Source organism: Triturus cristatus, chromosome 11, assembly GCF_964204655.1.
Source record: "Triturus cristatus chromosome 11, aTriCri1.1, whole genome shotgun sequence".
NCBI classification, from domain to species: Eukaryota; Metazoa; Chordata; class Amphibia; order Caudata; family Salamandridae; genus Triturus; species Triturus cristatus.
Window position 1 is genome coordinate 78,601,183 of NC_140594.1, and position 21,203 is coordinate 78,622,385.

Genomic DNA, 21,203 nt, shown 5'->3' on the forward strand with positions numbered 1-21,203 from the left:
GCTCCAGTTTTGAAGACGCAAATATATGTGCGTCCACCGTCAATATGTCCTCTTTCAGATCCACCATGAATGGGTCAGATATTCCTTTTCTAAGTATGAAAGGCCACCGACTTTATGTGGTTCACTTTCCACATTTTTACAGATTCAGGCGAGTAGGCCCGAATTCTGTCATCAAGCCTTTTCCTGTCTTCTGCCTCTGAAAGCTCCAGTCTGAGCCTGCATCTGTGACCATGAACTTTGTCTCACTCCCTGCGCGGCTAACGGTGCCTGATCCAGCCCGTCGCCTGCCAAGAACTGTATTTCACCTTCAAGATTATCTCCTCCGCCCCTCATCCGATGCATTCCTGTCTAGCAGTTTAGGTAAACATTCCTCCAGCTACCGTGCAAAGGGGCCAGGCCTCGCTGTCCTCATGCAAGTAATTCATAGCCCTGTTACCATGGAATATTCCTACCCCCTCGCATCTAGTGTAGACACTTAGACGCTTGTACACGCACTAGTCAGTATAGTCAGTATAGAATAAGATTCTATCCTAAGAGACCTCTCTTTTTGGATAACACCGTTCTTTAAACATAGGATATCAGATATGATTTGGGATTAGGTTGACATAACCCCAGACTTCTGTCTCCACATGTAGAGCTAAATGTCAAGTCCCTTTCTCCCTCTAGTCGCACGTCAATCACACGTCATGCGGCTGCGCACGCATCTCTGCCAAATATTTCTGCTGACATTGCAGGATTCTCTTATGGATCCACCCACTTATGACCTCATGTATGATGACGTTGTCTAGTTACGCCTATTCTAGTTACGCATGCATAATTTATTTTTCTTATCAGTTGATACGCCTACTGCATCTGTTTTACTGTAATGCCTTTTCTATAAAAATGATTACCTGTCAATAATATATGCCCTTCCTTCCTGAACTTTCGTGGTGATGGAATAGAACGCCTACAATTTCAATTGTATTCCTTTGTGTAGGAATAAAGCTTTTTTAAACCTCTAATACCACGGATTCTGCCTCTCATTTTACTGAGTTATTTTTAATAGACTTTACCGCATAAAAAATAGTACTGGTAACAAAATATTTACCACATAAATTGGCGCCCGAACAGGGACACTTTCTCATCTCACGCGCCGGCGGTGCGTTGCAGGCCCGGTCTCCTGCCACAGCTGAACGGACAAAAAACGCGTATCTGCAGGATTTCCTGTATCTCCCTCCGGCCAAGCGGGGACGACTGAGGCTGCGATCAACACCCAGACGAGGCGGTGAGAAGTGCGAAGTATCCCGACCAGAGCCTAGCTGAGAGAGCAAGATCCGAGGTATACAGAGACCCGCCAGGTTCCGAAGTTCCGAGTCCAGTCCGGTCCAGTCCAGTTTCAGTTCCGTTCCGAGGCCTTCCGTTCCGAGCTACCCGGTGAGTACCATTACCGGGGAGGCATTTAACGTGCACATAGTCTGTGCCGGTCAAGACGGGTTTGGGTACACAAATCCGGTCTGCACTGTTTTAGCAGTGTATCTGTACTGTTTAGCAGTATATATAGTATGTTTTGCATATAAATAAGATAAATAAGTATTATCTAGTGTCAGTATTATGTCCGTAACTAGTTTTCTATTAGTTATCATTGTTCGTAAAACTGTTAAGTGTTAAATGTTTCAAATACGTTCTATATACTGTGGTGTGAATGACTGTTCATTATTGTATTTTTGTAAAGTGTGTTCTAGTAATAAGGTCTAAAAATGCCGCTCTTTTCGAAACTAAGACAGATCAAAACTAGAAAAGGTGTACTCGAAGAAGCCGTTCCCATCCCACCTAGGGACACTCCAGGGTACTTTATGTATCATAAACATGGCCTAGATGCCGTATTATTTCTTGATTTATGGGTGGACTACACCAAAGAATTACCAGAGAGTCAGAGGTGGCCCGCAGCTGGGACCTGGGATGCGGATTGCATCATGAGAGTAGAAGAAGAATTATGGAAAAAGAAAGCCAGACAGTCACAGAAAGATGCCATTGAATTATGGCGTAAAGAATCATATAGACGCACGGAAAAAGCACTCAGACAGGAAGAGAAAGGTAGAGAGAATTCAAATAAAACCCGAGAAAATCTATTACTTGAGGAAGGTACCCGAGTAAAATCAGAACAAATAGACAGACAAAGAAACGCCCTTATGAATGGTATGTATCCACTTCTGGCCGAAGGGTTACCTAAGGCTACTCCGGAAATACCAAAAGACTTGCCACCCCCATTGTTTCCGATAAAAGCACATCCCAAGGGGCATCCTAGAACCGCAGAAGATGTTTTCCTTTCCTCCTATTTAGATGACGCAGCTCCCGAGTATGCTAATACCGCACCACATAGACCGCTTGCCGATGATGCTCATCGCCAAGACTCTCCGTCTGTACCTCCACAACAACAAGCTTCGACACACATTCCGACAAGCACATCTGTTTCTACAGCTTTTCCCGCAACGACGGTTGCTGTCTCACCTTCAACAAATCCTTTTACGTCCAGCACCCCAGACGGTGCTATAGGAGGTACGACAGACATTTTTTCTACGCCACCCAGAGGAGATAAATTTTCCCTTAGAGAATTAGCACACCAACGTACGCCCAAACTAGCAACCCCCGACATGCTCAAGGAACTTCTAGTAGATTGTAGATATGATCCTGTACCCGGTAAACGGGACGAAATGCTGCTGTCATCATTACGTATTCGACGAGCTGCAATATATTTAACGAAGCTACCAGGAATGGCTACACATTTAGAAAATATATATCACTTTGTCCAGTCAGGACGAGGTCCTGAAAGTATTAGCAGAGCCATGGAATACCAGAAAGCGGAGGTACAGGGACAACTGTTACGTTTCCTCATAAACTGTGTAATCAGAAATCAAGACCGGCCAGGGGTAAATCCGGAAGAAATGCAAAAACTTGTCACTTGGGGTAAGAATATATCAGAAGGGAGACATGATAAACTGTTATGTATAGTAGCTATGTACCGAAAGATCCGCAAAGAAGTAGAACGAATACACGAAGAAAGATTAGAGGTAGACGCCGCTGACCTAAACAGAGAGGAGGAGGAGCAAGAATCAGACCAAGTAGATACAATAGCTTATGTAGGTAGAGGAAGATCCCATAATCATACCAGAGGTTTTAACGACCCAATACGTCCAATACGTCCAGAATGTAATAGACATCTTCCAAACCCTATGCTAAATACAAAATCCCCGGAACACTTATTCCAAGCCGCCGATAAACTACTCCGAGATCAAAGGGGGTACCACGTGCTCGATTCCATGGACGAACAAGAATTAGCCAGGTCAGCAGTACAATGGGCTGACAGTCCCGGCGAATACAATGACGATGTACTTGCACACACGTTTCTGAATCTAGACCCATATGAACAACGTTTAGCTAGTATATACATGATTCAACACCTCCTCATATTATATAAAAACCAACACTCCGATCCAGGACCCTTACCTGACATATTGACAGAACTACTCACGAATATATGGAGAGGGTCAGGTACTGATTTGATTAAGGAAATTCTAGAATCCCGAAACCAATATTTAAATTTCGTATGCCCAGAATACGTTCCAGTTCCCATCATGGGAAGAAAAATGTATCACATAGACAGACAGAATCCGTTACGCGAGGTACACCCAATTAGAGGTGCCGGTGATAATTTTACACGCGTGTTTGTGTACACGCCTATAACTAAACTAGAATTATTAGAAATGAAGAAAGTAGTACCTAGTCATGACAAGGACCCAGCAGGTTTCCACCGTGAGATAAAAGACATGTTACTCATGGGAGAGTATACCTACCCCGACATTATGAAAATATTGAAAGTCCTATTACCTGCCGGTGTTTATGAGAAACTCAAAGAAAAGGAATGGGAGGTGGGAGACCAAAAGATAGATTGGACAGCATTAGAAAACGAAGAAAAGGCCCGAGCTGCAGGAGCAGGGCTTGGGGATAAGACTACAGCACTAGCAGGATTACTAATACAGGTACTGCCACGTTTATTAACTACGAAAAAGGAAGACTGGGGTGCAATCTCAGCCTGTAAACAAAAACCAGATGAAGACACTAGTGATTTTTATTCCCGATTTGAAAAATGTTTTAGTATAAATAGTGGTATAAAAGCCAGTAGTGAGTCATATCCACATCTGTTTGTGACAAAATTAGTTGAAAATTCTCTGCTACAAGTCAAGAATAGAGTATTGAAATTCGAAAGTACCTGGCAAGGTAATACCCCATCACAGATGCTACAGATGTTACAATATCACCACAATAGAATTAGAGAAGAACAAGAACACGAACAAAGACGTATGAAAGATACGAAAATGAAAATGCTTGTTGCACAATCAGTTCCAGCCGATAGTCACCAAAAGGGTGATTCCGCAAGTCCTGCGAAAGGGACATGCAACTACTGTAAACAACCAGGTCATTATATACACGATTGTCCAGTCCTGAAACATAATATTGCCACAGGTAGAACACATGAGAGACCACGTCCACCTAGACAGGATCAGAATCAACAGCAACTGCCTCAGCAGGCACAACCTAGGTTAGCTCCGCAACAGGCAGCTCCACAACAGATCGTAGCACCACCACAAGCGCAGCCTGTTGCTGCAACACAAGCAACAACACAACAAATGTATCAGTACGCACAAACAGATTATCCCGATTATCAACGATACTCATGAGATAGCCTAGAGAGGGAAGTTGGCTTACCCCTTATAGAGGTTCCTGTAGACCAAGAGGGACCTTATGTACATAGTGAACTATTAGGGGAAGACAGAAAGTTTTTACTTGATACAGGGGCAAGCAGAACAACTATAAGACGCAGTGAAGTTCCAGGGGCACCCCTCTCAGGCTCACAAAATATTTCCCTTGGATTCTCAGTAAAACCTATAATTAATGACGTAACACAACCTCTTCCACTTACAGTCGGTCCATTAACACATACTACAGATTTATTGCTTACTAAATCATGTCCAGAAAACTTGTTAGGCATAAAGACATTGAAAGCTCTAGGAGCCATAATATGTTGCTCTCCGGAAGGAGTACGACTATTTTTACGTGACTTTAAAGGTCACTACGTATCCAGAGACATGGATCACCGACTGCAGAATTTACCTACACATTTATGGGCACAAGGCCCCACTGATGTTGGTTGCATGAACATTACACCATATCGAGTTACACTGAAATCAGGAGTGGTACTACCACGAATGCGACAATACAAGTTACCACCAGATGCTGTAGTGGCTTTACTGCAAATCATTGACGAGCTTATTGCCCAAGGAGTGGTTGTCGAAACAGACTCCAATGTATGTAATTCCCCGATAATTCCGATTCTTAAAAGAACGGATCCAAAAGCACCACCAGTATATCGATTGGTTATTGATCTGCGCGAATTAAGTAAATGTATTGTACAACAATACCCTGTGGTCCCAGATATCTCCTCATTACTCACAGCTATTGACTCAGAAGCAACGTTTTTCACTGTAATTGATCTCAAGAATGCTTTCTTTAGTGTCCCAATTGATCCAGAAAGTCAATACTTATTCGGTTTTAGTTTAAATGGACGAAGTTTTAAATTCACACGCGCACCTCAAGGATTTACAGAAAGCCCCAGCATCTATAGCCAAGCACTGAAACGAGAACTTGACAGTATCCACATGCCAGTTAACACTGCCTTGCTTCAATATGTCGATGATCTGCTGATCACCGCCCGAAGAGAACATGAATGTGAAAAAGCGTCACTGACGGTTTTAAAATTTCTGGCTGACAAGGGGCACAAGGTGTCCCCTTCCAAGCTGCAATTCTGTGTCCAGCGAGTTGTTTATCTTGGGCACTCGCTGTCCAAGGAGGGAAGGCAGCTTACACCCGACCGCATCCAGTTAATTGCTAACATGCCACCACCCAAGACACAAAAGGAGGTGCGGGCTTTTATAGGCCTCACTTCATACTGTAGGCAGTGGATCCCTCAATATGCATTTCTAGCAAAACCACTCATCCAGTTGACAACACAGGAGGCAGCCACATCGACTGTCCTCCCTTGGACTCCAGAACATACACATGCCTTTGAAAGCTTAAAGAAAGCTTTATGTCAAGCACCTGTCCTAGCAACACCATGTTACAGTAAACAGTTTACACTCTTTGTTACAGAACGCGAAGGTACTGCTTTGTCAGTACTCACTCAGGAACAAGCAGGATCACACAAACCATGTGCTTATTTCTCTAGTACATTAGATCCAGTAGCGCAGGCACTTCCAGCGTGCCTAAAATCAGTGGCAGCAACAGCTTTAGCAATCCGACAAAGCGATGCCATAGTGTTAGGACATCAACTGACAGTACAAGTACCACATGCAGTAGAGGTTCTCTTGAACCGCACACAAACACAACACTTGACTATAGCAAGACTCACCGGTTACGAATTAACATTGTTTCAGCCACACATAGAAATCAGACGTTGTAATACGTTAAATCCTGCCACACTGTTACCAGTAGGCGGAACAGATCCATTGGCACACGATTGTGTCGAAGTCATTACTATCACGACGAAACCCAGACAAGACTTGACAGATATCCCTTTGACAGATCCAGACTTGACATTATATGTAGATGGGTCATGTATGAGAACAAGTACAGGAGAGTTAGTGGCCGCTTACGCAGTCACAACAGACACCGAAGTCATTGAAACAAATTGTATTAACACTTTGTCAGCTCAAGCAGCAGAGCTCATCGCTCTGACACAAGCCTGTATTCAAGCCACAAATAAAAAAGTCAACATATACACAGATTCACGTTATGCATTCGGAGTCGTCCATGACTTCGGCGTACTGTGGCGAGAGAGAGGTTATTTAACTTCTCACGGTGCCCACATCCAACACGGACCCCTCATTCAAGCCCTATTAGACGCGATTCATCTACCTACTGCAATATCGATTATGAAATGCAAAGCCCACACAAAAGTTACCGATATTATTTCTCAGGGTAATGACCTAGCTGACAGAACAGCTAAACAGACTGCTCAGAATCAGACTCACACAACTGACATGACAAAGACAATAGTCCTGACACCAACACATTGCATGACAGTTAAGGATCCCGCCCTTGATGTAATTGACATACAGACACATGCTACACCAGAAGAAATAAAGAAATGGACTGAATTAGGAGGGATCCAAACAGATCAAGGATGGATGACGAAGGAAAAATCTATATGGTTTCTTCCCGACTCAATGGTCCAAGTCATCATTAACACTATACATAGTCCAGCGCACCTAGGAGAAAAAGCTATGCTAGACAGCATTCAACACATTTGGTTCAACAAACACTTGCGAGCCGCAGCGAAACAAAAAGTTCGTACCTGTATGATATGTTGTCAGTTTAATCCAGGTAAAAGCATCCCCGTAGAACAGGGTGGATTTCAAACTCCCGATCATGCTTTTGAAGTCCTCCAGATGGATTATATTCAGATGGAACGATGTCGAGGATTCAAATATGTTCTCGTAGTTGTCTGTGCTCTTTCCCGTTGGACAGAAGCATACCCGGTTTCAGATTACACTGCCCCGACTACTGCCAAACAGTTAGTTCGAGAATTCTTCCCACGGTACGGTTTACCACGTGTTGTCTACTCAGATAACGGCCAGCCGTTCTCATCCGAACTAATGAAACACGTTTCCCTTCTATTAGGATATCAATGGAAATTTCACTGTGTCCGACATCCCGAGGCGGCAGGTCTCGTGGAACGCCATAATCAAACCCTGAAAATTCGATTGTCCAAAATATGTAGAGAGAAAGGAGTCGATTGGATAGTAGCCTTACCAGTTGCGCTCTTTTACATGAGAATGGTAGCACATTCTCGAACAGGGCTATCCCCGTATGAGGTGATCTTCGGTAGACCACCAAATATGTGGGGGACGCCTATACCTCGTAAAATAACTGACGTTGACTGTAATATGCTGACAGATTACCTGGCTTCTTTGATGTCTGCACTACAATCTTGTCGTTCACAGGTATCCGCAGCCTTTCCCGACAATACTGAGGTGAAACCCCATGACGTGGTTCCTGGGGATCTGGTTTTAGTCAGGAATTTCGACCGGAAGACCCAACTGGATCCTAGGTGGAAGTCACCGAAGTTAGTTCTACTTACCACAAGGACAGCTGTGAAAATCGAGGGAAGAAAAGGGTGGTTGCACTCGAGTCATATCAAGAAATTTTATGGACTACCATCCAGCGTAGAGACTCAACCCTGTATTCCCTCACAAACAGACTCAAAGCTCCCCTTGGTTGAGCAATCGAACTCAGAACTGTATAAACTAAAATTGAGGTCCAGTAAGTCAGACAATTTGATTGTTTAAGTCCTCTCCAAGGTGAATCGGTTGAATTTGTCTCTGACATGTATCCTCTGGACCGGAATAGAGAAAGAAATAATGAAATGCTGCTCAAGAAGCATGCGTATTGTAAATCATTTCGTAGTCATTGTACAGTAACATTATTAATTTTGTTTTTTCTAAGTCTTTTGATCACCATTATCAGCATCCTATTGCATATGTATTACCCTGTTCCTAAGCATGCTTATAATATAACTGCAGAACATTCTTTTAGTGAATTACCTCCACATGAATTGTCTTATAGATTTGCGCTGCGCAACAACACTTTCATTAGTATGCTACATCATTCCCATCAAACCAGCAATGCCACAAATTGTTGGATATGTGGCCGACTCCCTCCCTATCAGAACTATAAGGGAGTTTTGCCCCTCTTTCCCTATCCGTTCACACACAATGGCTCCTGTGGAGCATGGTTTAGTTTGAGTAATTCCCTAGATTCGAATTCCGCAGTTTATCAAGACAACTGGGTATGGGGAAACCTGAACTTAGTTTTGCTTAAAGTCTGCTACCCTAACAAGGAGGGACTTCCCAAAAGAACAGGAACTGATCTAGAAAATGAAGTATATGGATTAGGTAATTTTACACTTAACCTCATGATCCTGAACGTTGAATCTGAAGCTACACCAATCTTGCCCGCCATGTCCGTATTCCCAGTAAAAGGGGAACTATGTATAAGAAAGAATGGCTCCATACACATGGGCCATAGTAAATGCACCACTGTAATAAAATTCAGTGATCAAGGCAAGTCTACATTTAGAGCTTCTCGTCATTCCTACTTCATATGTGGCCAGACTGCATATATACGTCTACCTTTAGATTGGGATGGTACCTGTTACATAGCATTCCTCCTACCACCTGTTTTCCTAGCTCCTCCTGATTATCACAGAAATACCCATTTAGTACATTTAGTACACAATAGACAGCAGAGAGATCTCCCAATTGTGGATTACACTGAAACAGCATGGGAAAAATACACAGATTTCAATAAAGGTTTCTTTCCCTATATAGGTACAGTCACTAATAGTAAGCTGATACGTAGATTAACCAGAACCCTTGAAGCAGTAGTGAACGAAACTATTTCCGCCTTAGGCAATTTAACAGAAGAGCAGTCTGCTATGCGGATTGTTGTGCTTCAAAATCGTCTTGTCCTTGACGTCATCCTAGCTGATAGGGGCGGAGCTTGTAGGGTCATCGGATCAAGTTGTTGCATTTTCATACCAGAAAATTCGCCGTCAGTATATAAAGCCATAACCCGCCTTCATAAGATTGTAAGCCAGATACACCAGAGTCCAGGCACCTGGACTTGGTCCGGTTGGTTCTGGGGCGTGTTGTCAGCCTGGGGATGGAGAATGCTCTCCTTCCAAGGTATTGGCTTCCTCGTACTAGTCAGTTGCTGCTTATGTTTACAATGTGGGCCAGCGATTTGTGGTCTGTGTGCCACCTCGTGTATCCCACATCCAAGTTTTCGTTCGAGATCCCGGAAGAAGAAAGAAGAACAAATGATGTTATATGAACAGATCGATGGATTGATGAAGATCGATATCTCCTAAGGGTCCGAAGGGGACAAGGAGGGAATGAGGAAATATGAATTTTGTGATCAGTTATGTCCCCTATCGTAGACCACAACGGCTCCATGTACATGCTATACGTACATGTATGTTCCCTCCTGCTCCAGTTTTGAAGACGCAAATATATGTGCGTCCACCGTCAATATGTCCTCTTTCAGATCCACCATGAATGGGTCAGATATTCCTTTTCTAAGTATGAAAGGCCACCGACTTTATGTGGTTCACTTTCCACATTTTTACAGATTCAGGCGAGTAGGCCCGAATTCTGTCATCAAGCCTTTTCCTGTCTTCTGCCTCTGAAAGCTCCAGTCTGAGCCTGCATCTGTGACCATGAACTTTGTCTCACTCCCTGCGCGGCTAACGGTGCCTGATCCAGCCCGTCGCCTGCCAAGAACTGTATTTCACCTTCAAGATTATCTCCTCCGCCCCTCATCCGATGCATTCCTGTCTAGCAGTTTAGGTAAACATTCCTCCAGCTACCGTGCAAAGGGGCCAGGCCTCGCTGTCCTCATGCAAGTAATTCATAGCCCTGTTACCATGGAATATTCCTACCCCCTCGCATCTAGTGTAGACACTTAGACGCTTGTACACGCACTAGTCAGTATAGTCAGTATAGAATAAGATTCTATCCTAAGAGACCTCTCTTTTTGGATAACACCGTTCTTTAAACATAGGATATCAGATATGATTTGGGATTAGGTTGACATAACCCCAGACTTCTGTCTCCACATGTAGAGCTAAATGTCAAGTCCCTTTCTCCCTCTAGTCGCACGTCAATCACACGTCATGCGGCTGCGCACGCATCTCTGCCAAATATTTCTGCTGACATTGCAGGATTCTCTTATGGATCCACCCACTTATGACCTCATGTATGATGACGTTGTCTAGTTACGCCTATTCTAGTTATGCATGCATAATTTATTTTTCTTATCAGTTGATACGCCTACTGCATCTGTTTTACTGTAATGCCTTTTCTATAAAAATGATTACCTGTCAATAATATATGCCCTTCCTTCCTGAACTTTCGTGGTGATGGAATAGAACGCCTACAATTTAAATTGTATTCCTTTGTGTAGGAATAAAGCTTTTTTAAACCTCTAATACCACGGATTCTGCCTCTCATTTTACTGAGTTATTTTTAATAGACTTTACCGCATAAAAAATAGTACCGGTAACAAAATATTTACCACACCAGAGTCACACTTTGCTGAGCTGACGCCGAGCATCGAACTGGAGTGAGACCCATGCTCCGGAGTCAGTCGCTCTTGCCGCTGTGCCACATCTCTCCCTATGAGTGAGCCCAGAGTCACACTTTGCTGAGCTGCCGCCGAGCATCGAACTGGAGTGAGACCCATGCTCCGGAGTCAGTCGCTCTTGCCGCTGCGCCACATCTCTCCCTTTGAGTGAGCCCAGAGTCACACTTTGCTGACCTGCCGCCCGTGCCGAGCATCGAACTGGAGTGAGACCCATGCTCCGGAGTCAGTCGCTCTTGCCGCTGTGCCACATCTCTCCCTTTGAGTGAGCCCAGAGTCACACTTTGCTGACCTGCCGTCCGTGCCGAGCATCGAACTGGAGTGAGACCCATGCTCCGGAGTCAGTCGCTCTTGCCGCTGTGCCACATCTCTCCCTATGAGTGAGCCCAGAGTCACACTTTTCTGAGCTGACGCCGAGCATCGAACTGGAGTGAGACCCATGCTCCGGAGTCAGCCGCTCTTGCCGCTGCGCCACATCTCTCCCTTTGAGTGAGCCCAGAGTCACACTTTGCTGACCTGCCGCCCGTGCCGAGCATCGAACTGGAGTGAGACCCATGCTCCGGAGTCAGTCGCTCTTGCCGCTGTGCCACATCTCTCCCTATGAGTGAGCCCAGAGTCACACTTTTCTGAGCTGACGCCGAGCATCGAACTGGAGTGAGACCCATGATCCGGAGTCAGTCGCTCTTGCCGCTGCGCCACATCTCTCCCTATGAGTGAGCCCAGAGTCACACTTTGCTGAGCTGCCGCCCGCACCGAGCATCGAACTGGAGTGAGACCCATGCTCCGGAGTCAGTCGCTCTTGCCACTGCGCCACATCTCTCCCTATGAGTGAGCCCAGAGTCACACTTTGCTGAGCTGCCGCCGAGCATCGAACTGGAGTGAGACCCACGCTCCGGAGTCAGTCGCTCTTGCCACTGCGCCACATCTCTCCCTATGAGTGAGCCCAGAGTCACACTTTGCTGAGCTGCCACCGAGCGTCGAACTGGAGTGAGACCCATGCTCCGGAGTCAGTCGCTCTTGCCGCTGCGCCACATCTCTCCCTATGAGTGAGCCCAGAGTCTCAATTTGCTGAGCTGCCGCCCGCGCCGAGCATCGAACTGGAGTGAGACCCACGTTCCGGAGTCAGTCGCTCTTGCCGCTGCGCCACATTTCTCCCTATGAGTGAGCCCAGAGTCACACTTTGCTGAGCTGCCGCCCGCGCCGAGCATCGAACTGGAGTGAGACCCACGCTCCGGAGTCAGTCGCTCTTGCCGCTGCGCCACATCTCTCCCTATGAGTGAGCCCAGAGTCACACTTTGCTGAGCTGACGCCGAGCATCGAAATGGAGTGAGACCCATGCTCCGGAGTCAGTCGCTCTTGCCGCTGTGCCACATCTCTCCCTATGAGTGAGCCCAGAGTCACACTTTGCTGAGCTGCCGCCGAGCATCGAACTGGAGTGAGACCCACGCTCCGGAGTCAGTCGCTCTTGCCGCTGCGCCACAGCTCTCCCTATGAGTGAGCCCAGAGTCACACTTTGCTGAGCTGACGCCGAGCATCGAACTGGAGTGAGACCCATGCTCCGGAGTCAGTCGCTCTTGCCGCTGTGCCACATCTCTCCCTATGAGTGAGCCCAGAGTCACACTTTGCTGAGCTGACGCCGAGCATCGAACTGGAGTGAGACCCATGCTCCGGAGTCAGTCGCTCCTGCCGCTGCGCCACATCTCTCCCTATGAGTGAGCCCAGAGTCACACTTTGCTGAGCTGACGCCGAGCATCGAACTGGTGTGAGACCCATGCTCCGGAGTCAGTCGCTCTTGCCGCTGTGCCACATCTCTCCCTATGAGTGAGCCCAGAGTCACACTTTGCTGAGCTGACGCCGAACATCGAACTGGAGTGAGACCCATGCTCCGGAGTCAGTCGCTCTTGCCGCTGCGCCACATCTCTCCCTATGAGTGAGCCCAGAGTCACACTTTGCTGAGCTGACGCCGAGCATCGAACTGGAGTGAGACCCATGCTCCGGAGTCAGTCGCTCTTGCCGCTGTGCCACATCTCTCCCTATGAGTGAGCCCAGAGTCACACTTTGCTGAGCTGACGCCGAGCATCGAACTGGAGTGAGACCCAGGCTCCGGAGTCAGTCGCTCTTGCCGCTGCGCCACATCTCTCCCTTTGAGTGAGCCCAGAGTCACACTTTGCTGACCTGCCGCCCGCGCCGAGCATCGAACTGGAGTGAGACCCATGCTCCGGAGTCAGTCGCTCTTGCCGCTGTGCCACATCTCTCCCTATGAGTGAGCCCAGAGTCACACTTTGCTGAGCTGACGCCAAGCATCGAACTGGAGTGAGACCCATGCTCCGGAGTCAGTCGCTCTTGCCGCTGCGCCACATCTCTCCCTATGAGTGAGCCCAGAGTCACACTTTGCTGAGCTGCCGCCCGCACCGAGCATCGAACTGGAGTGAGACCCATGCTCCGGAGTCAGTCGCTCTTGCCACTGCGCCACATCTCTCCCTATGAGTGAGCCCAGAGTCACACTTTGCTGAGCTGCCGCCGAGCATCGAACTGGAGTGAGACCCACGCTCCGGAGTCAGTCGCTCTTGCCACTGCGCCACATCTCTCCCTATGAGTGAGCCCAGAGTCACACTTTGCTGAGCTGCCACCGAGCATCGAACTGGAGTGAGACCCATGCTCCGGAGTCAGTCGCTCTTACCGCTGCGCCACATCTCTCCCTATGAGTGAGCCCAGAGTCACAATTTGCTGAGCTGCCGCCCGCGCCGAGCATCGAACTGGAGTGAGACCCACGCTCCGGAGTCAGTTGCTCTTGCCGCTGCGCCACATTTCTCCCTATGAGTGAGCCCAGAGTCACACTTTGCTGAGCTGCCGCCCGCGCCGAGCATCGAACTGGAGTGAGACCCACGCTCCGGAGTCAGTCGCTCTTGCCGCTGCGCCACATCTCTCCCTATGAGTGAGCCCAGAGTCACACTTTGCTGAGCTGCCGCCCGCGCCGAGCATCGAACTGGAGTGAGACCCACGCTCCGGAGTCAGTCGCTCTTGCCACTGCGCCACATCTATCCCTATGAGTGAGCCCAGAGTCACACTTTGCTGAGCTGCCGCTCGCGCCGAGCATCGAACTGGAATGAGACCCACGCTCCAGAGCCAGTCGCTCTTGCCGCTGCGCCACATCTATCCCTATGAGTGAGCCCAGAGTCACACTTTGCTGAGCTGCCGCTCGCGCCGAGCATCGAACTGGAATGAGACCCACGCTCCGGAGTCAGTCGCTCTTGCCGCTGCGCCACATCTCTCCCTATGAGTGAGCTCAGAGTCACACTTTGCTGAGCTGCCGCCGAGCATCGAACTGAAGTGAGACTCACGCTCCGGAGTCAGTCGCTCTTGCCGCTGTGCCACATCTCTCCCTATGAGTGAGCCCAGAGTCACACTTTGCTGAGCTGACGCCGAGCATCGAACTGGAGTGAGACCCAGGCTCCGGAGTCAGTCGCTCTTGCCGCTGCGCCACATCTCTCCCTTTGAGTGAGCCCAGAGTCACACTTTGCTGACCTGCCGCCCGCGCCGAGCATCGAACTGGAGTGAGACCCATGCTCCGGAGTCAGTCGCTCTTGCCGCTGTGCCACATCTCTCCCTATGAGTGAGCCCAGAGTCACACTTTGCTGAGCTGACGCCAAGCATCGAACTGGAGTGAGACCCATGCTCCGGAGTCAGTCGCTCTTGCCGCTGCGCCACATCTCTCCCTATGAGTGAGCCCAGAGTCACACTTTGCTGAGCTGCCGCCCGCACCGAGCATCGAACTGGAGTGAGACCCATGCTCCGGAGTCAGTCGCTCTTGCCACTGCGCCACATCTCTCCCTATGAGTGAGCCCAGAGTCACACTTTGCTGAGCTGCCGCCGAGCATCGAACTGGAGTGAGACCCACGCTCCGGAGTCAGTCGCTCTTGCCACTGCGCCACATCTCTCCCTATGAGTGAGCCCAGAGTCACACTTTGCTGAGCTGCCACCGAGCATCGAACTGGAGTGAGACCCATGCTCCGGAGTCAGTCGCTCTTGCCGCTGCGCCACATCTCTCCCTATGAGTGAGCCCAGAGTCACAATTTGCTGAGCTGCCGCCCGCGCCGAGCATCGAACTGGAGTGAGACCCACGCTCCGGAGTCAGTTGCTCTTGCCGCTGCGCCACATTTCTCCCTATGAGTGAGCCCAGAGTCACACTTTGCTGAGCTGCCGCCCGCGCCGAGCATCGAACTGGAGTGAGACCCACGCTCCGGAGTCAGTCGCTCTTGCCGCTGCGCCACATCTCTCCCTATGAGTGAGCCCAGAGTCACACTTTGCTGAGCTGCCGCCCGCGCCGAGCATCGAACTGGAGTGAGACCCACGCTCCGGAGTCAGTCGCTCTTGCCACTGCGCCACATCTATCCCTATGAGTGAGCCCAGAGTCACACTTTGCTGAGCTGCCGCTCGCGCCGAGCATCGAACTGGAATGAGACCCACGCTCCAGAGCCAGTCGCTCTTGCCGCTGCGCCACATCTATCCCTATGAGTGAGCCCAGAGTCACACTTTGCTGAGCTGCCGCTCGCGCCGAGCATCGAACTGGAATGAGACCCACGCTCCGGAGTCAGTCGCTCTTGCCGCTGCGCCACATCTCTCCCTATGAGTGAGCTCAGAGTCACACTTTGCTGAGCTGCCGCCGAGCATCGAACTGAAGTGAGACTCACGCTCCGGAGTCAGTCGCTCTTGCCGCTGTGCCACATCTCTCCCTATGAGTGAGCCCAGAGTCACACTTTGCTGAGCTGACGCCGAGCATCGAACTGGAGTGAGACCCAAGCTCCGGAGTCAGTCGCTCTTGCCGCTGTGCCACATCTCTCCCTATGAGTGAGCCCAGAGTCACACTTTGCTGAGCTGCCGCCCGCGCCGAGCATCGAACTGGAGTGAGACCCACGCTCCTGAGTCAGTTGCTCTTGCCGCTGCGCCACATCTCTCCCTATGAGTGAGCCCAGAGTCACACTTTGCTGAGCTGCCGCCCGCGCCGAGCATCGAACTGGAGTGAGACCCACGCTCCGGAGTCAGTCGCTCTTGCCGCTGCGCCACATCTCTCTCTATGAGCAGGGGCAGGTAACCCTGGTGTTTATGAAGTATTCCCCATTCTGTGCACAAGGTCCCCGGCCATTCGGACTAAGGTGTTGATAAAAATACACCCGAAATAAAAGGAGAACGTTTCTACTGCACTACCAGACCACGTGCAGCCCCTCCAGCAATAGCAATGAAGGGAGCGGTGAATTTAAAGCGCCAAAGGTGTAGGTGACTCTGAATGCTGTGTGTTGAATCAGACGCTATCAGGTACAGCTCCAGACGGCAGACACAAACAGGAGGCATTCACAGAACTCCTATGTCCGATACCCCGAGTCACCTTGTACCACTCCCTCTCCCATTATTTGCCTGCCCAATTTTTTAAAAATTCTGGGGCAGATTTAGAAGCCCTTGCGCCACTTTCGTGTCATTTTTAACATGGGAAAAATGACGTACGGGTGGCGCAAGGGGCTTGTAAATAAATCCCGTAATCTGCTGGATTGGCACAAACCTGAGTATTGATTGCGCGTCTTGAAATCCAGCCAATTTTGCTCCCGAAGTGGTTAAAGTCTGGATGCGAGTGGATGAATGGGCTGTTTGTTAGGTGTGACTTGTTTATTTCTAAGCATGTAAACTGCCATGGGGCCATTTTAAATGAACTGTTGCGTGAGGCTTGCCTTATTTTTAGGTCTCGCCTGGCGTAGACTGCGCAGACATGCGCAGTCTCGCTGGCGAGATTTAATGAGTTAGGGTAGATTTCTGTAGTGGGCTTTAAGCTCCGCCCCTCTTTTCCATTGGCTGGCGTCACCATTTATGCTAAATGGTGGCCAGCCATTGGAAAAGAGCGTCTAGTGACGTACACTTTTCTCTTTTAGAGCCGTCCCAGTTGGACTGGCTCGATTGCTTTACGTCTGTGGTAAAAGCTTTTCTTATCTTTATGGGGCCATCTGTTTCAAACATATGGCCTCATAAAGACAAGAAAGCTTTGCGAAGGAGACCGTGCCTTAGCAGCTCAGCCAGGCGTGGCGAGACTCCACCCCCCTCTGCCATGCCATACCCGCACACGCATTCGCGGCTCCTGACGTGCTCTCCGAGGGAGCCTTGGTGTGCTGCACGTTTGTGTGAGTTTTGTAGTGTTTGGCTGTACACTTGTTGTTAGTATTTTTCGGATTGTTATTCGCCGACTAGTTGCCCGGCCTCGGTGTCGGCCTCCTTCTGATCCTGTACAGCTAGTCCGTCAGTTTAAAGCAGGGGGTTGCACCAGTCGGAAAACTCGACCTTGAAAACTTGTAGAATGTGAGCGCGCCATTTCACACCGCCACGCATGCCCCCGGGGTTCTTTTCAGAGAAATAAGCTGCATTCAGCGAAACAACCTTTCATTTCTTTTTTTTTTTTTTTTTTTTTTTTTAATTTTTATTAAAACAATAAATCAGTTACAAGCATGGGCCTACAACCACCAGGGCCGGCCGCTAGACTAAGAAAGGATCGTACATTAGTTAAAGCAGTAGGCGACGCCTGGGGCCCAGCCCCGTAAATGGCTCAGGATAGCTCGAGAGAAGCAGGAGACATACATTTAACATAAATAACAACAAAAAAACAATAGGCGAGGCATACGGGCAAAAAGCGTGGGTCAGGCTACATCCGGGGGACTTTTACTCCAAACCTTCAATTAGCTATCAACAGGAGGGAGTACCGAAAGATCGGGGGGGGGTAACGGGAAAGGAACATCCATATTCGATTATTACAATCAGTTGCGAGGAACCATCAAGGGTCAGGGGGACAAGGCAATATCGGTGTCCACTAGGGGGGGCGTACAGATACCCCCACGATACACGTTCCATTGCCCCCAAATTCTACCCCATGCCCCGGGTTTACCGCGGGCCACATATACCGTCTTCTCCCTGAACATACACCAGTCCATGTTTTCCTTCCATACTGACACGGTGGGTGGCCGCTGGGAGCCCCAAAGCTGCGCTATATCCCTCTTAGCAATCATGTAGCCCAGGGCCGCCCACCGAGTCTGCGCCGCGTTATAATCATTGGGCTCCCACACATTCAAGACACAGCGACGCACCTCCGGCAGCAACGCCACCCCGGTGACTTGTCCCATGACCCCATGAACCCGACGCCAGTATTCCGCCACCTCCCGGCACTCCCAAATGATATGGAGAAAGGTGGCACTGAGCCCACACCCCCGCTTGCAAAGCCCATCTTCCGAGAATCCCATCGAGACCAGACGGGGGCCCGTCACATACACCCGGTGGAGAATCTTTAACTGGACCAGGCGGAGACGGGCTGGAATGGCGACTTCCTTGGGGGACGATAGTGCGGACTGCCAGTCCTCGTCGTCTAATTCCACCCCGTCCCCCGTCCACGTCTCCCGAAGGCGCACCAATAGGTCAGCCCGATTATTAATGAGTTTTTTATAGATTAAGGAGATAGTACTGTCGGGAACATGACCATCAAGTATGCGGTCCTCGAGGGGCGAAGAGGCCGGAATCTTGGTCCCCTCCCCAAAGACAGAGAGCAGGGCATGTCGAACCTGGGCGTATCGGAAGAACTCCCTTTCCGTGAGTTCGTATTCGCTCTGGAGCGCCGCGAAGGTCTTAACCGCGCCCTTCCTCCATAGGTCTCCCACTCTACTGATGCCAATCGTGTCCCAACGGTCAAACCCCTTCGTTGTCCAGAGGCTTCCCAGTCGGTCGGAGGCAAATAAAGGAGTAGCGCATGTCAGTCGCTCACTCCAGCCCATGGCTACATTGGCCGCCTTCCAAATCCGTACCGCGATCTTAGTGGGGCCCGTCAGGTTCCGTCCAGCCGAGCGGGAGTAGAGCGCCCTGTTATAGTTACCGCCGGGAAGCAGGAATTTATCCATCTCGTATGCCGGGTTCAAGCCAGGCGCATACGTGGCATGGTTAATGGCTGATAGCTGTGAGGCCAAATAATACCTGCGAATGTCGGGAAGCGCGATGCCCCCGTCGTACCAGGGGAGAGTGAGTTTGGCCAGGGCGATACGCGCCCGCCCGTCCCACACCAGTCTCCTCTGCAAGCTCTCTACTTCCCGAAAGTAGGCCACTGGAATGATGTCGAAGGAGTTCTGAAGTGCATAGAGGAACCTGGGAAGGGACATCATTTTAAACAATGCGGCCCGACCCAGTGGGGACAGGGGCAGCCTACACCACCGAGCCGTGTCTTCCCTCAAACGCCGAAGTGGAAGCAGGAGATTGTGCTCATAGCGAGCTACCGGGTCCAGCGAGATGTGTATCCCCAGGTATTTAAAGCCGGACAGAGATATTTGGATCGGAAGCCGAGGCGGCAGGAGAGGGGGGCCACCGGAGATAGGATAGACACAGGATTTAGACCAGTTAATCGTGAGACCCGAATTTCTCCCGTAGGAAGTCAGAACATCGAAGAGAACGTTAAGCGACTGCCGCGGCGAGGTAAGATACAGGAGGATATCGTCAGCATATAACGAGACCCGATCCTCAAAGCCCGGGGCCCACCGGATCCCCCTGATCGAGGGCTCCCAGCGGAGCCAAGCGGCGAGTGGCTCCAGGGCGAGAGCAAAGAGCAGAGGGGACAACGGGCACCCCTGCCTCGTACCCCTACCGAGAGCGAAGGGCCGAGAGACCCGTCCATTAACCACCACCTGAGCCATGGGTCCCGTGTAGAGAAGCTTCACCCAGCCAAGAAATCCCTCCCCAAAGCCGAATTTGGTCAAGACAGCCCAGAGGAATGGCCACTCGATGGTGTCAAAAGCCATCGTGGCATCTAAAGAAACCAACACGGCCGGTTCGGAGAGGTACTCTGCCCTGGCGAGGGCGCCATGGAGACGCCGCAAGTTGAGGGCGGTGTTGCGATGTGGGATGAAGCCGCATTGATCAGGATGAATCAGATCGCAGATGACGCTCAACAAACGATTGGAAAGGACTTTAGCCAGGATTTTAGGCTCTGCATTTAGCAGTGAGATAGGCCTGTAAGAGGCACAGCGGTCCCGTGGCTTACCTTCCTTGGGGATCACGACTATCGTGGCCAGTCGCTGGTCGACCGGAAGGGAACCGGCCTCAAGGGACTCCTGGAACATACGACGGAGGAAGGGCGCTAGTTTATCCGGGCGCAACTTATATAATTCGATAGGTAGACCGTTGGGACCCATGGCCTTGCCCGAGCGAAGGGACCGAATCGCAGTCGCGATTTCATCTACCGACAAGGGAGCGTCCAGCTGCTCACGGTCCTCGGCAGAAAGGCCAGGCAAAGCAATGTCCCTCAGGAGAAGGCGAGAATCTTCCTCATCCCTATCAGTCACCGGGGAGTACACAGTCCGGAGGTGGTCGGCAAAACATTCCACAATCTCACCAGGCTCAGTCACACACACTCCATCAGAGACACGCAACTCCGGGACCACACGATTCACTCTCTCCTTCTTGTCCAGCCACGCAATCAGCTTTCCCGCCTTGTCCCCGGCATCATACAACCGACCCTGCTGCTCCCTATACATAGTTTTGGCAGCGTCGGTGACAAGAGACCTGTATTCAAACTGTTTCAGGCTGAGGGCATGGAGCCCGTCCGGAGTGACACCACCCTCCAAGGCCGACTCCAGCCCCGAGATGTCAGTCTCCAGCTTCACCACCGCCTCACTCCTGAGCTTCTTAGCCACCACTATCTGGGAGAGGGCGTGTCCGCGGATTACGGTTTTAAAGGCTTCCCACAGGGACATTGCAGACAACACGGACCCCTCGTTTTCAAAAAAGTATTGGTCCATAGCCTTAACCAGACTCTCGCGGGTCGTAGGGTCTCGCAGGTACCACGGGTTAATGGGAGCGATCCGCCCCGCAGACCGCGACTCGGTGTCAAAGAGAAGCCACAGCGGGGAATGATCGGAGATACCCCTCGCCAGGTGCCTGACCTCTCGAATTCGACCCGT